This window comes from Gopherus flavomarginatus, chromosome 3 (genome assembly GCF_025201925.1).
Source record: "Gopherus flavomarginatus isolate rGopFla2 chromosome 3, rGopFla2.mat.asm, whole genome shotgun sequence".
Taxonomy (NCBI): Eukaryota; Metazoa; Chordata; order Testudines; family Testudinidae; genus Gopherus; species Gopherus flavomarginatus.
The window spans coordinates 155,456,652-155,472,821 of record NC_066619.1 but is presented as its reverse complement, the minus strand read 5'-3'; the positions used below and the strand labels follow the sequence as shown (position 1 = coordinate 155,472,821).

Below are 16,170 nucleotides of genomic sequence, written 5' to 3'. Positions count from 1 at the left end.
TTTTCTTACGTGTTTTGATGTCTTCATTGTTAAATTGCCTTTGGTATCTTGAACAGGTCAGTTGGTATTTGCTTTAGTTTTTCCTGACAACTGATTAATGATGACATACAGTGTCTTCATGTCATTTTGTGCTGCTGCGATCTAGGCATCTGTTGCCATTTAGTCTATAAAGCCTTTGTCTTTCCTAGCACTCTTTTTGTCCTCTTTGTTCTTTATGGCATATTTCTCCTGGAGTCGCTGTGTCTGTGCTCTTTTTCTTGCTTAAATTAGTTTGTCTATGTTTACATCTTTCTGATATTTTTGGCCACGTACGCTCAGAAAACCATGTATTGTGATGTTTCTTCCTGAATCCCAGCCACTTCTTCAGAAATTTTAGTGAAAGCTTCTATTTTGGCTTCCCAACTGGAAATAGTAGTTGAATTTATATCTGATTCCTGCTAGTTCTAGTTGGAAAAATAGATTTTGGGAAAGCGCACTGGATTTACAGTTCTACAGGTTCCTGTGATGCTGATCCTCTAGCAGGAGCCAAAAGTGATCAGTAGCAACGAGAGACCAGAAGTACGATTCCAATAGAGTCTACTTAAATTTCCATTAGGGCCACTGATGTTTCCCCCCCCCACCCCCTTTTCTAAAAATTAAATTTCCATTTTAAAAATGGGAAACAAAAAACTGTTCAAGAACACGTCTGGCTCTGCTGTTGAATTGCTGTAGATCAAAGGTCCCTTTAAAGTCATAGGAGTGAGACAGAATGAGAGTGCAGTGCAGTGATCAGAATTCATCTTGCAGAGAGGGGGTGACGAATTGAGATTCCCCATCATGAAAGTCTGAAACTGCACAGTTACCCTTTCTGATTAAGAGTTTACTTACAGTCCTACAGAGACAGAACCTCAGTCCTGTTCATATGATAATATAAGATATTGTACTTCAGCCAATCAGTAGAAGAAATTCTGAGTTAAGGTTCCGTCCATTCTTGACCTACTGGTATTCAGTATCCATAGAGAATTTACCCTATTGAATGAACTATGTAGCTCAGAGTATTTGCTCTAATCCCCACATGTAGTGGAGATAGTTTAAAGAAAAGGATCTGCCTTCACTCTGAACTTCCTTGCATTTTGTCAGTTAATCTCAGACCCTTATTATTATAAAGTTGTTTGTGCTAAAGAAACACTGTCAAATCTAGCAGCTCTAACACCTTTCTTTTCAGTTCATGAGCATGTTATGCCACATTTTTGCTTAGATGTTTGCTTAGTTTTGAGAGCAAACAAGATATGTAAGTGTAAACATCTTGAAAATGTCAATGCCTTGTTTGCTCAGAAGAACAGAGCATGCAGGAAGAGTGTAGTAGACAGATGTGCTCTTATTGCAGGTGAAGTCTAGCCCTGAACGGTTGTCCAGCTGCAATTTGTTCTCTATCCATTTCCCTATCTGAATAAGAGGCATAATAGTATGTGTCTCCCTCACATGATGTAATTAATGAGCATATCATAATACATACACAACAGGGAGCAGAATTAAGGTTGCACAGGCAGCCTTCACAGACATGGCAAAAGACAGTGCGGGGAGAGAGGACATGGAGAAGAGTTGCAGACACAAACGAGAACAGATTGCTGAAGGCTATCCATCTCCCAAGGTCTGTTCCAGTGTGTGACATTTTCCTGTGACACACCCCTTTCCCCTCCTGCCCCACAAGTTCTTCACTGTAGTGCATGTGCAGAAAATCAAACCACAAGAGATCATCTCAACTAGGTTTCCACACTAGTATGGGATATTGGCCAATAGCGATGCTCTTCTACCTCCAAGAATCTCTCTCTCTAGTGAAAGTCTCATGAGTGAGACCACAGGATGTAAGACATGACCTCTCTGGTAACTGCTGAGATGTGGTGAAGGAAAAGAAGAGGTCTCTGTGCTAATAGGGAGGATCAGAGCCGTATGAGGAAAAACTCTTGCTTACCACTCGCACTCAGTAGGGGAGGGAAGTGAAGCCATGACAGAGCTTCCCAAAGTCTTTGCTCTCATGTAGGTGGTAGAAAGAAAGCTGACTATGAGAGGCTGTTTTCTACCACTGCCATATGTATGCATATATAGTGACAAGAGGGAATAAATACACAAATGCATCACCCAGTGCCTGCATTGTTCTAATCTGCACCTTACAAAATGCTCACATCCGTGTTAGAGATGAGGGCAAACTAAATTTTTCCTCAGTGTTGGAACTGTTTCTATTAGCCTAGGAAAGCACATGCTATGTATGCCAATCATTTAACATTTCCTAGAGGGAACCTGTGGGTAACTGCAGGTGATTTCTGTTCTGCATCAGCTAGGCCTTTTATTAACACACTGCAAGAGATCTCTTGCTAATTCAGGGTTGCCAGTTTTGGTTGGACATATTCCTGGAGACTTCATCACATGACATAATCTTTAATTAAAGATTAATCTTTAATTCCTGTTGATGCCAGGATAATCCTGGAGGGTTGGCAACCCTAATCTAACCGCATGAGTTACATTAGTGAACCCATCAGGTCAAATTAATCCTGTGTAACTCTTCTGCCTTTGATGGAATTTGGTCCACTAACTAGCTCTGAAGATGACTGCAATACTGGGCAAGGAGTGGATGGGGGTTGAGAGTAAGAAATGAACTAACCAGTGCATACAAATCACTAGCTACATCCCTGGATTGTTCCTATAACCATAGTCAGACTTTCACTGCGTGGGTCTCATTGAAAGAAATGTGGTGTCTTTCTGCTATTCCTGGTTGTTTTGTTTTTTTTTAAAAGACAAAAATCCTAAAGCTTAAACATGTGATTTTAAAACTTGGTAGGAGGGAAGTTATACTAAGAAAGAGTGTGGTGGAGAGGGGGCTGTTGTCACACATTTCCCAAGCAGAAAAAAGAGACCAGATTGGCTAAAGCAAGGAAGGTACTGCCAAGGGACTCCTTCTGCAGTGAGTTCCTGCCATCCTCTCCCTTATGTTCCCTTACCCTTATGCTCCAGTCCTACTGCTTCCACACCTCCTGCTCTCTTGGCCCTCCCTGTCTCCTAACCCATCTGCCACCTGCTCCCCCCTCTCCTGCCATTCCTGCTGAGCTCTCTGCTATTTTCTTTCCCTGCCTTCTCCAGCTAGCCTCTAGGGTGCATGCGCAGTGAGGCTGCTCCAGAATGGGAGGAGGGAGCAGAGGGAAGGATGAGGAACATCACAACACAGAGGTCTGATGCTTCCGCTGAGCAGTGAAAGGAAAACCAAATCTCTTTTAAACAACATATCCGTGCAAGTTTGGAATAGAAAAAGAACTGTGCTTGTAACTCACTTTGTTCACCCTCCCCCACAGTACGCATGACATATATTGCTGTTATATCCATAAGGTTAGGTAGGATTTAAATATTAAAATCAAACTTTTATCCACTCAACTTTGTCAAGTAATATTTTCTGAGGCATTGATAAAATATCATTTGTTTTTAAATGATCATCAGCATTATTGTAAGGGTGAGTAAGTAGATTTAATGTTTGGGCTGGTAAATTTATATCCACTGTATACAGAATGTTCTGCACATCCATCAGTATGCCTCCACTATTTATCGCCTGTTGTAATAACCTTAGTCCCAGATTTGGACCTTAGCGTCCAAAATATGGGGGTTAGCATGAAAACCTCCAAGCTTAGTTACCAGCTTGGACCTGGTACCTGCTGCCACCACCCAAAAAATTAGAGTGTTTTGGGGCACTCTGGTCCCTCTGAAAAACCTTCCCTGGGGACCCCAAGACCCAAATCCCTTGGGTCTCACAACAAAGGGAAATAATCCTTTTTCCCTTCCCCCCTCCAGATGCTCCTGGAGAGATACACAGACACAAGCTCTGTGAAACTACACAGAGTGACTCCCCCTCTCTGCTTCCAGTCCTGGAAACAAAAAGTACTTTCCTATTCCCCCAGAGGGAATGCAAAGTCAGGCTAGCAATCCAACACACAAATCTCCCCTTGATTTCTTCCTCCCACCAATTCCCTGGTGAGTACAGACTCAATTTCCCTGAAGTAAAGAAAAACTCCAACAGGTCTTAAAAGAAAGCTTTATATAAAAAAGAAAGAAAAAATACAAATAGTCTCTCTGTATCAAGATGACACAATACAGGGCAATTTCTTAAAAGAATATTGAATAAACAGCCTTATTCAAAAAGAATACAAATCAAAGCACTCCAGCACTTATATTCATGCAAATACCAAAGAAAAGAAACCATAGAACTTACTATCTGATCTCTTTGTCCTTACACTTAGAAACAGAAGACTAGAAAGTAGAACTACTTCTCCAAAGCTCAGAGCAAGCAGGCAGCCAGAAAACAAAGACAAAAAACACTCAATTCCCTCCACCCAAAGTTGAAAAAATCCGGTTTCCTGATTGGTCCTCTGGTCAGGTGCTTCAGGTGAAAGAGACATTAACCCTTAGCTATCTGTTTATGACACGCCCCCCAAATTGCAGACAGTGGGGAAGCTCACTGGCGGCGATTTCCTTCTAGAACTTGAAAATAAACAGATTAATACAACACATACACCTTTACATATACTCCTAAGTATATAACTAACAGACTTCTACATTTTAAGAACACTTTTTAACTACTGAATTCTGGGAAACTCTCACGGGAGAGTGCATCAGCAACTTTATTAGAAGCTCCTGTGATGTGTTGAATTTCAAAATCAAAATCTTGGAGAGCTAAACTCCAACGAAGAAGTTTTTTGTTGTTCCCCTTGGCAGTATGAAGCCACTTTAGTGCAGCATGGTCAGTTTGTAGTTGGAACCGCCGTCCCCAAACATATGGGCGTAGCTTTTCCAGGGCGTACACAATGGCATAGCATTCCTTTTCACTGACTGACCAGTGACTTTCCCTCTCAGACAGTTTCTTGCTGAGAAACACGACAGGATGGAAGTTGTGATCTGTTGCTTCCTGCATGAGCACTGCTCCTATACCACGCTCAGATGCATCTGTGGTTACTAGGAATGGCTTGTCAAAATCCGGGGCCCTGAGCACAGGGTCAGACATGAGCGTTGCCTTAAGTTGGGTAAAGGCCTTTTGACACTCATCAGTCCACTTAACTGCATTTGGCTGGGTCTTTTTGGTCAGGTCGGTCAGTGGGGCAGCGATTTGGCTGTAGTGGGGTACAAATCGCCTGTAGTATCCGGCCAAGCCTAAGAAGGATTGGACCTGCTTCTTGGACCGTGGGACAGGCCACTTTTGGATAGCATCCACCTTGGCCTGTAGGGGGTTTATGGTTCCTCGACCCACCTGGTGCCCCAGGTAAGTCACTCTGTTTTGGCCTATTTGACACTTTTTGGCCTTAACAGTTAGTCCTGCCTGCCTGATGCGCTCAAAGACCTTTTCCAGGTGTAGTAGGTGTTCGGGCCAGGAGTCTGAAAAAATGGCCACATCATCGAGGTAGGCAACTGCAAATTCTCCCAGTCCAGCTAGTAGACCATCTACCAGCCTTTGGAAGGTGGCGGGTGCATTACGAAGGCCAAAAGGAAGGACATTGAATTCATACACCCCCGCATGGGTGACGAATGCTGACCTCTCCTTGGCAGGTTCATCTAGCGGTACTTGCCAGTACCCCTTGGTTAAGTCTATTGTAGAGATGAACTGGGCCCGTCCCAACTTCTCCAATAGCTCATCGGTGCGTGGCATTGGATAGTTGTCCGGACGAGTTACCGCATTTAGCTTACGGTAGTCCACGCAAAAGCGTATTTCCCCATCTGGTTTGGGTACCAGAACCACTGGAGATGCCCATGCACTGGTAGATGGGCGGATTATACCCATTTGTAGCATGTTCTGGATCTCCCGTTCTATAGCAGCTTGGGCATGAGGAGACACTCGGTAGGGTGGGGTTCTGATTGGGTGAGCATTACCTGTATCAATGGAGTGGTATGCCCGTTCAGTCCGTCCTGGGGTGGCTGAGAACAATGGGGCGAAGCTGGTGCACAGCTCCTTGATTTGCTGCCGCTGCAGACGTTCCAGAGTGGTTGAGAGGTTCACCTCTTCTACGCCACCGTCTTTTTTCCCGTCGTAGTAGACACCGTCAGGCCACTCAGCATCCTCTCCCTGGACTGTAAACTGACAAACCTGTAAGTCTCTGGAATAGAAAGGCTTGAGAGAATTAACATGGTACACTTTAGGCTTTAGTGAGGAATTGGGAAATGCTATGAGGTAGTTTACAGCTCCCAGGCGCTCTTGGACCGTGAATGGCCCTTCCCATGATGCTTCCATCTTATGGGTCTGTTGCGCCTTCAAGACCATAACCTGGTCTCCTACCTTGAAGGACCGATCTCTGGCATGTCTGTCATACCAGGCCTTTTGCTCTTGTTGAGCATCCTTTAGGTTCTCTCTAGCAAGGGCTAAAGAGTGTCGGAGGGTGCTTTGTAGGTTGCTTACAAAGTCCAGAATGTTAGTTCCTGGAGAAGGCGTAAACCCCTCCCATTGCTGCTTCACCAACTGTAATGGCCCCTTAACCTCGTGACCATACACAAGTTCAAATGGTGAAAACCCTAAACTGGGATGTGGTACAGCCCTGTAGGCAAACAGCAACTGCTGCAACACTAGGTCCCAATTATTGGAGAATTCGTTGATGAATTTTCGTATCATGGCCCCCAAAGTTCCATTGAACCTTTCCACCAGGCCATTGGTTTGATGGTGGTATGGGGTGGCAACCAAGTGATTCACCCCATGAGTTTCCCACAGTTTTTCCATGGTCCCTGCCAGGAAATTAGACCCTGAATCTGTAAGGATGTCGCAGGGCCAACCTACCCTGGCAAAGATGTCTGTTAGGGCCAGGCACACAGTGTTAGCCCTGGTGTTGCCTAGAGCGACTGCTTCTGGCCATCGGGTAGCAAAGTCCACTAAAGTCAGTACGTACTGCTTTCCTCTGGGCGTCTTTTTTGGGAAAGGGCCCAGAATATCCACAGCTACTCGCTGAAATGGGACCTCAATTATGGGGAGTGGCTGGAGAGGGGCCTTGACCTGGTCTTGAGGCTTACCCACTCTTTGGCATACCTCACAAGACCGGACATACTTGGCAACGTCCTTGCCCATCCCCTCCCAGTGGAAGGACTTCCCCAACCGGTCCTTGGTTCTGTTCACCCCAGCATGGCCACTGGGATGATCATGGGCTAAGCTTAAGAGCTTCTCCCGGTACTTAGTTGGAACCACCAACTGTTTTTGCGGCTGCCATTCTTCCCGGTGTCCACCAGAAAGAATTTCCTTGTATAAAAGTCCTTGGTCTATAACAAACCGGGATCGATTAGAAGAGCTGAGAGGCGGTGGGGTGCTCCGTGCCGCCGCCCAAGCTTTCTGAAGGCTGTCATCTGCTTCCTGCTCAGTCTGGAACTGTTCCCTTGAGGCTGGGGTCACCAGTTCCTCCTCAGAGTGTGGACTTGGGCTTGGTCCCTCTGGAAGCGATGTAGGTGATGGGGTTGTTTCCAGTGCTGGTGAACCGCTCTCCGCTGGTGCACCTGAGGGTATTTCAGGCTCTGGCTGAGCCTTTTGGGTATGGCTGTCTGTGGCTTCTGCCAGTTTTGGCTCGCTGGCGCCCTCTGGCGTTGAGTTTGAAGATGTAGTTGCACTTGTTGGTGCTGGTTGCTGTTCCAGTTCCGGGCCTGGGACTGGAGATGCTGTGGCTGTTTCAGTGGTAGGCATGGAATCCGGGTCCACTACCTCTGTCTGGGTCTCTGGTAACACAGACGGGGCCTCTGTGGACGGTTCAGGAACAGGAATGGGTCTGGAAGCTTGCCTGGTTTGGCTACGTGTAACCATTCCCACTCTCTTGGCCCGCCTCACCTGGTTGGCCAAGTCTTCCCCCAGTAGCATGGGGATAGGATAATTGTCATAGACTGCAAAAGTCCACATTCCTGACCAGCCTTTGTACTGGACAGGCAGTTGAGCTGTAGGCAAGTCTACAGCTTGTGACATGAAGGGGTAAATTGTCACTTTGGCCTTTGGGTTGATGAATTTGGGGTCAACGAAGGATTGGTGGATAGCTGACACTTGTGCCCCCGTGTCTCTCCACGCAGTAACCTTCTTTCCGCCCACTCTCAAATTTTCCCTTCGCTCCAAGGGTATTTGAGAGGCATCCGGGCCTGGGGATCTTTGGTGTGATGGTGGTGTAATGAATTGCACTCGCATGGTGTTCTTGGGACACTTGGCCTTGATATGTCCCAGTTCATTACACTTAAAGCATCTTCCATCTGATGGGTCACTGGGCCGAGGTGAGTTACTGGAGACTGGTGAGGTTGAAGGGTAGGGTATCTGTGGCTTTACTTGGGTGGTATGTGGGGTCTTTGGCTGTCCTCGGTTGTAGGGTTTATGGTCTGTGTGCCCCTTGGGGTAATCGTTCCCCTTGACAGTAGCTTTCTTGCTTCCTGCCAGTTCCATCCATTTGGCTCCAATCTCCCCCGCCTCAGCGATATTCTTGGGGTTTCCATCTTGTATGTACCGTGTGATGTCTTCAGGAACACCATCCAAGAACTGCTCCATTTGTATGAGGAGGTTCAGTTCTTCCAAGGTTTGAATGTTGTTTCCTGTTAGCCAGGCCTCATAGTTTTTTGCAATGTAGTAGGCGTGTTTGGGAAATGACTCCTCTGGTTTCCACTTTTGGTTTCTGAAACGCCGACGGGCATGATCTGGGGTTATCCCCATCCTGTATCTGGCCTTGGTTTGAAAAAGTTTATAGTCATTCATTTGGTGCTTAGGCATTTCAGCTGCCACCGCTGCCACCATGTAATAACCTTAGTCCCATTTAAAACCAACTGCTTCTCTCTGCTAAAAAGCCCTTAGCAGAGAAAAGAAAAATACAATATTTCTACTGGCTTCTGGATTCTGTCTATCTCCCACCAGCTGCCGCCTTGTAATAACCTTAGTCCCAGATTTGGACCTTAGCGTCCAAAATATGGGGGTTAGCATGAAAACCTCCAAGCTTAGTTACCAGCTTGGACCTGGTACCTGCTGCCACCACCCAAAAAATTAGAGTGTTTTGGGGCACTCTGGTCCCTCTGAAAAACCTTCCCTGGGGACCCCAAGACCCAAATCCCTTGGGTCTCACAACAAAGGGAAATAATCCTTTTTCCCTTCCCCCCTCCAGATGCTCCTGGAGAGATACACAGACACAAGCTCTGTGAAACTACACAGAGTGACTCCCCCTCTCTGCTTCCAGTCCTGGAAACAAAAAGTACTTTCCTATTCCCCCAGAGGGAATGCAAAGTCAGGCTAGCAATCCAACACACAAATCTCCCCTTGATTTCTTCCTCCCACCAATTCCCTGGTGAGTACAGACTCAATTTCCCTGAAGTAAAGAAAAACTCCAACAGGTCTTAAAAGAAAGCTTTATATAAAAAAGAAAGAAAAAATACAAATAGTCTCTCTGTATCAAGATGACACAATACAGGGCAATTTCTTAAAAGAATATTGAATAAACAGCCTTATTCAAAAAGAATACAAATCAAAGCACTCCAGCACTTATATTCATGCAAATACCAAAGAAAAGAAACCATAGAACTTACTATCTGATCTCTTTGTCCTTACACTTAGAAACAGAAGACTAGAAAGTAGAACTACTTCTCCAAAGCTCAGAGCAAGCAGGCAGCCAGAAAACAAAGACAAAAAACACTCAATTCCCTCCACCCAAAGTTGAAAAAATCCGGTTTCCTGATTGGTCCTCTGGTCAGGTGCTTCAGGTGAAAGAGACATTAACCCTTAGCTATCTGTTTATGACACCTGTATAAAAACATATATTCTCTGGGCATATAGCCCTCTTATAAGGTGTATTATTCCCTATACCCATAGGCATATGTGTCTCCTTGGTAGACATCCATTGATATATCCGTATTCCATGTATTCCTTAGGTCCATAGGTAGGGTTTTAGAGAGACGAGGTGGGTATGATAATATTTTATTGGACAAAAATCCATCAGTGAGAGAGAAAAACTTGCAATCTAAACACAATTTAACACATATTCTTCTTCAGACCTGGGTAATGTACTCACAGTGTCACAGCTAAATACAAGGTGGAACAGACTGATTAGCAGAAGTAGCTAACGTATTTCAAGGGACCATTTAAGGTGAAGTGGCCTGTTGCGGCTACAACACTGCATACATAGGTATGGCTGGCATGTGCATGCTAGCTTAAGTTTTTCAAAAGTGACTAGTGATATTGGATGCCAACTTGAGACACCTTACATGAGCCTGACTTGAAGAGGGCAAGCACTTGTTACTTTCTCAGAATAAAGCCCCTTTATTATTTGTATTGCAGTAGCACCTAAGACCCCCAGTTTTGGACTTTGACTCTATTGCACTAGGTGCTAAATTGGGCACCCAAAACCAGTGGTGTGTTGATGTATAATATACACACTGTATGTATGACCTACAATCCCCTCCCCACCATGTGTGATGTGGCACTTGCAAGACACATGTATGCCCAATATACAAGGAACACGTGCATCTCTTTATCTAGATAAATAACAAACAACTCCATTATGTACAGCAGCCTACGCTTTCAAAAGTGACTAATGATTTTGGGTGCCCAAAGTGAGACACTCTGATGGGACCTGGTTTTCATAGCATGGCTCCTGTAAGGTATCTCAAATTGGGCATCCAAAATCACTAGTTTCTTCTGGGAAAAATTAAGGGTGCACAGGTGTGTGGGTGTGTGTGTATATGTATATATATATAAATGATACACTATGTTAGAGACACATGCATGCAATATATAGATGTCTGTAGGGCATAAATATATACATATATAGGGTGTGTATATATGGGCTACACAGTGTAAGAAAAATATGTATGCATTATATAGATGACTAGTGGGCATGTATATCTGATATGTGTATCTCTATTTTAGTGGTTCTCAACCTGCAGCCCAATCAGCACACAGCTCACAGCCTATGTGACATCCTGGGGGCCATACAGGTAGTAGATATATTAGGGTGACCAGCTGTCCCAATTTTATAGGGACAGTGCTGATAGTCAGGGCTTTGTCTGATATAGGTGCCTATGACCGCTCACCCTGTCATGATTTTTCACACTTGCTACCTGGTCACCTTAATTATATATTGTGTGGTTGTGGCTCACGTAACAAGTAGAGAGCTGCATCTGCAGCCCACAAAGGAAATATGTGAGAACTAGCGATCTATGGGACACACTGCATTAGGGAAACATGCATGTACTCTATACATGTCTATAGGGCATAACTGTACACATGTATACATGGGACCCAGCAGCATAAGGGGCACACGCATTATGTAGGTGTCAGACGGGTAGCCGTGTTCGTCTGTATCATAAGAACAACGAGGCGTCCTTGGGGCACCTCAGAGACGAACACATTTATTTGGGCATAACTTTAGCTCCCCAAAAGCGTATGCCTGCTAGAGGTGACGACGGGGCACATATACACTCGAGCAGGCGTCTATAGGTGACACGCACATAGGGTGACCAGATGTCCCGATTTTATCAGGACAGTCCCCATTTTTGGGTCTTTTTCATATACAGGATCCTGTTACCCTCCCCCCCCCGTCCCGATTTTTCACACGTGCTGCCTGGTCACCCTACACGCACGGCTTGAGGGACACAGGCCCGCCCGACGCAGCTGGCTACAGGCGCTGTGTGTTTACACGCACCCCGACCCCCCGGCGGGTGCCTCAGCCGCTGGCGGGCGGGAGGGAGGCAGGCGCGGGGCGGAGCAGCGCGCGAGGCGGCGGCAGTAGCCGGCCCTTCTTTCCCCGCCCTGCGGCCCGGGCCGCGGCTCGCTCTCCGCCTCTCCCCAGCACGAAGCGCGTCTCAGCCAGGGGGCGGCAGCGGCAGCAGCAGGGCCGGGCTCCCCTCCCGCTCCCGCGCACAGCGAGCCGCGCCATGGAGACATGAGCCCCGCGGCCAGCCGCAGCCGCCGCCTCTAGCATGGCCCGGGCAGGGAACTAGCCGCGGCCAGCAGCCCGAGCAGCGCCCTCGCTCCGCGCCGCCAGCACGGGGTTCTGATGGGCCAGCCCGGACCGGGAAGCCGACAGCTCCGCGGGGGAGGTGAGCGAGCTGCAGGCGCTGGGCTCTGCGAGCCAAGCCGGCCCGCCCCGGGGCGCTGCTTTTGTTCGGGGGGCCTTCCGCGCTCTTCCTAACAAAGCGGGTGGTGGCTCTTTATTAGACGTTTGCATTGCATAGTGCAAGGGATACTGGGATCCCGTCGCTTGTGTGACACAAACACATACCTATTTGCATGCAATGCTGAAATAGAGAAGTAATATTGTGTTGTTGATTGTGTTTGGCTAAATAACACATGCTGCTACCAACGGATGTATGCGTGTATACAGATTCTGCAGTGTGTAACGTGCATACCACACATGCAAAATCTGTACATCAGAATGCACGTTTGTATATACAGTAGCATTCTTTGTACTTTATGCTGCAAATATCCTGGTTTCCGTGTTGTATAAAGTATGTTTCTAAACAGTGTTTGCCAGTGTTATTGTTTACATGCAGTGTGTGTGTGGTTGAGTTATAGAATACATGCTGATATACTTGTATACACACCTTCTGCAATATATAGCATTGTTTGCAGCTATAAAGCAGCAATGTGTGTATATCTGTGTGCGCTGTGTGTGTATATATTAAACTTTAGTGATATAGCTTGATTTTACTTCCATGTTACATGGAAGTGACTGCATATGTAGATACATTTTTTGCAATAATTATATATATATTTTTTTTTATTGCATGTCAAATACAATAAAGAGATTAACTGGATGTATTTCAGTTTGTGTGCAAGTGTTCACGCTTTTATTCCCTATTCTTAGGAGTAATATTTCTAAATAATGTGTGAGCCCAGTCATGCAAGACACCAGGCCCCTCCTGCAAGATGCTCAGCAAGTCCTCAACTCCTGGGGGAAACTGAGGACACCCAGCACCTTGTATGGACTTTTGATTTGTAGGTCCCCAGTCCTGCAACAAGCTCTGTTTTGGAGCACTCCTGCATCTTCATGGTGCTCCACTGATGTCATTAGGGTACCATCGGGGTTCTGGGGCTACCTGAGCAGAAGTCATTTCAGGATTTGGGGTCTTAGATGTTCTAAATATTGTTGTCCGAAGGGGCATAATTCCATTGGAATATGTGGACTTCCCCTGCTGGACTTTATCCCCTGAGCCCTGAACCCACCGAACCGAACTCCACCATGTGAGGGTCATCCTATCCCCATTTCCCAGCCTGCTTATCTTTACCCATGACTGTCTGTAACCTGTATGTATGAGCGATGTACCCCCACTGCTTCCTGACTGTATCTTGATCTCACCCACCGTACACCCCGCATTGGGAACATGGCAGACTGTATATGCTATGTGTTGTTCAATACCAAACTACTAGCATCCCCCTATACTCTGTATGCTACCCCCGATGATCAATAATTGACCTTTCAAACTCTCTGTATCGTTTATTTTTAAACATTTTCTAATAAACTTTTAAATTTGTTCCCAATCCTGTAATTCTACTGCAAATAGTGTATCCAGTGTCTCTTGTACTTTAGCTCCTGTTTTCAGGCCATATGGTCAGTTGTCCATAATTCTGTCAGTTGCTTTGGCTTATTGTTGATTACGCTATATCAAAAGTATGCTTTAAAAAAATTGTAACTGTACTTTATTTCATACTCTTCTGATCTGACTGCAAAACTTATGTAGGCAAGGATGTTTTTATTTTTGTTAGTTCTTGCTTTGTTATATCAGTTGACCTGGTAGAATTGGACTCCCCAGGGAAAGTGTTTTCTTGAAAGAAGACTGAATTGCTGATGTTGTTTCATGTAAGACTGTCCCAGAAGGGATGATGTAAACAGATAACTTATGGTAACGTTATTTCGTGCAACTGGTTTAATGAAGTGTTTGCAAAAATTCTGATGAAAATTTGCCACCTTAGGGTAAAAATGGAGGAATGGATTTTTTTGCCTAAGGATGAAAAAATTAATAATGCTTTGTTTACCTGCTTTAAAAAATAATTACTTGCCTTAGGCAGGCAGAATTTTGGAAGGCTGATTTAAACAATTGCTTTTCAGCAGCTGTATAGTTTATTATGTCCCTTTCCCTGGGTTTCAAAGGGGTAGCGGTGTTAGTCTGTATCCCTGGGATGCCAGACAGTTGTATCTCTGACATAGGCACAGGGTTTTGATTTTTTTCTAAACCCCTTTATCGTATTTAAACTGTACAAAGTCTCTCGGGCTATGTGTTTTAGTTTTCCCCTTTCAGGCTTGGCTAATGTTTTCACTGTCACAGGGATGGGTCTGTAGGCTTTTGCAACCTTTATAAACAAAGCACTGCAATCAACCTAATCACCTCAGGGATGTATATATGTGGCACCAAATTTTGCAACATATGGCTGATAGAAGTTTAGCCCTCAGAAAGAAGCCACAGTACCTTATTCCAGACTTGGGGGACTTACTTTGGATCCCTGCTAACAATTAGATTTGCTTTTAAAATTGTGCAGATGCTTTGTAAAGGTAGCACACAGTTCTGTGCCTTGCTCCGGAACCTGCTCTGTCTGTGTCAGCCTGGGGTTAGAACTCTGCAAAGCTAATCTATTGGCTTTTCCCAATGGAAGTTAAACATTTTGGGGTGCATATGCTTTTAATTGCCATGCACCCCAAATTGGGAACTTTCTCTTAGCTGGGGCTCGAAAGGCCCCATTAAGAGACTGATCTGAATTTGGTCCTTATATAGTCTTACAGATTCTTGCCTTTTGTGTGTTTGGGATCTAATTTTAAACACCTTCAGACATTTGCATGAAATGTTTCTCTGCTAGTATAAATCCATTGGGTCTCTTAAATGCCCTTTCCAAAAATATATTGCATTGTAGCTATTTGAAAGCGTATAGATTGTACTGCTGGGTAGCTGGGGCTAGATACTCCCCTCTATTTGTTCCAGCTACTGCTGGAAGGAGACACCCTGGTGAAGGCCTTCAAGATGGAGAGTCAGTGTGAGGGGAAATGGCACCACAAAACCACTAGGAGTCCCGTGGTATCAGGGTGGAGTTAGTGCTGGCCCCTACACACGAGTGCTGTCTGGGAGAGGGTCTGCCCAGGATGGCTGCAGGACATGGATATTAGTGTCTCCCAGCCACAGCTCCTGCTCATGGTGTTTACAAATTAAAGCAATATCTGCCTCCAAACACCTGGTGGGAACCATGAAAGTGGGGTTGTTGCAGTAACAACCCCCTCTCTTCTTTTGGGGTGAATCCCCATGGGGCCTTGCTGGTAGCTCGAGGTTTAATATTGTAAATGCTTTGGGATAGCAACTGGCTTTTTGGTCTGTGTTTGAACAACGCCTACTATGATGGAGTCCTCGTCCATGGCCCTTAGTGCTACTGCAGTTCACGTTGTTAACTAAGTCCCCATTGCAAATATCCGTGTATCTGGCCTTCAGTTTACAAAAGGTCTTTTTGAGGGATAGGGAAGGGTGACAGTGTAGGGATGGGTTGGTTTGGGTCAGAGTGGGAATGGTTGACAGACTTTGTATATAGGAATCCAGTCCAGACTGGAAGGGACTGAAATATATTACAGTGATTAAGTGGCCAAGGTGAAAATGAGTTTGGTGGTCACAGTTCAACTTGCAGCAGATGTGGTGGTGTATATGCCTAAGTAGAGCCAGATCTGGTGGTGGTGGCGGCCTTTCCATTCTCACTGTCCCTTTTGCTAGCAGTATCTAGAAGAGGCCAGAGATGAAATATGACCTACGAAGCAGGGCTACACTCAGGAAAGTTTAAGGCAAGTGAACTAAAGGTGTAAAGTCAGTGCACATTAAACTCTGTATGGATGCTTTTATTCAGGAGTAAAGGGGTCTTAATTCTCTTTAACTTAATCCTCCTTTGGGACTACTCAATTTATGGCTTGTGCAGAACGCAGCTGCCCTCTCGTTTAGTGGTGGCTCTCATCCAGAGTTGGTGACACCTGCGATCTGTACTGATTAACCATTGGTTCCAAATGCTATTTGAGGTACAGGTTTTAACCTGTATATCCTTAAATGGGTTGTGTCCTGGTTACCTCAGAGACTCTCTCCTTGTTTGATCTCAGCACTCAGCAGCCACGATATTATCTGCTCGTCATTGATCGGGCTGGCCGCTGAGCAGTTTCCACGAGGGGCTATGACTTTGGAATTCATGAAGTCCAAATTTATTGATCTTAAGCACTT

At 45.4% G+C, this 16,170-nt stretch overlaps 1 protein-coding gene across 2 annotated transcripts in view; it reads left to right on the top strand.

The window, feature by feature from the left end:
- Positions 1–11,785: 11,785 nt before the first annotated feature.
- Positions 11,786–16,170, top strand: part of CCNI (cyclin I) — a 52,718-nt gene continuing 48,333 nt past the window's right edge. Inside the window, exon 1 of one of the 2 annotated variants that reach the window (XM_050945197.1) lies at positions 11,786–12,033. The gene's annotated coding sequence lies outside the window, so the exon portion shown is untranslated. The remainder of the gene's footprint in view (positions 12,034–16,170) is intronic. The other variant, XM_050945196.1, reaches the window with a different exon arrangement.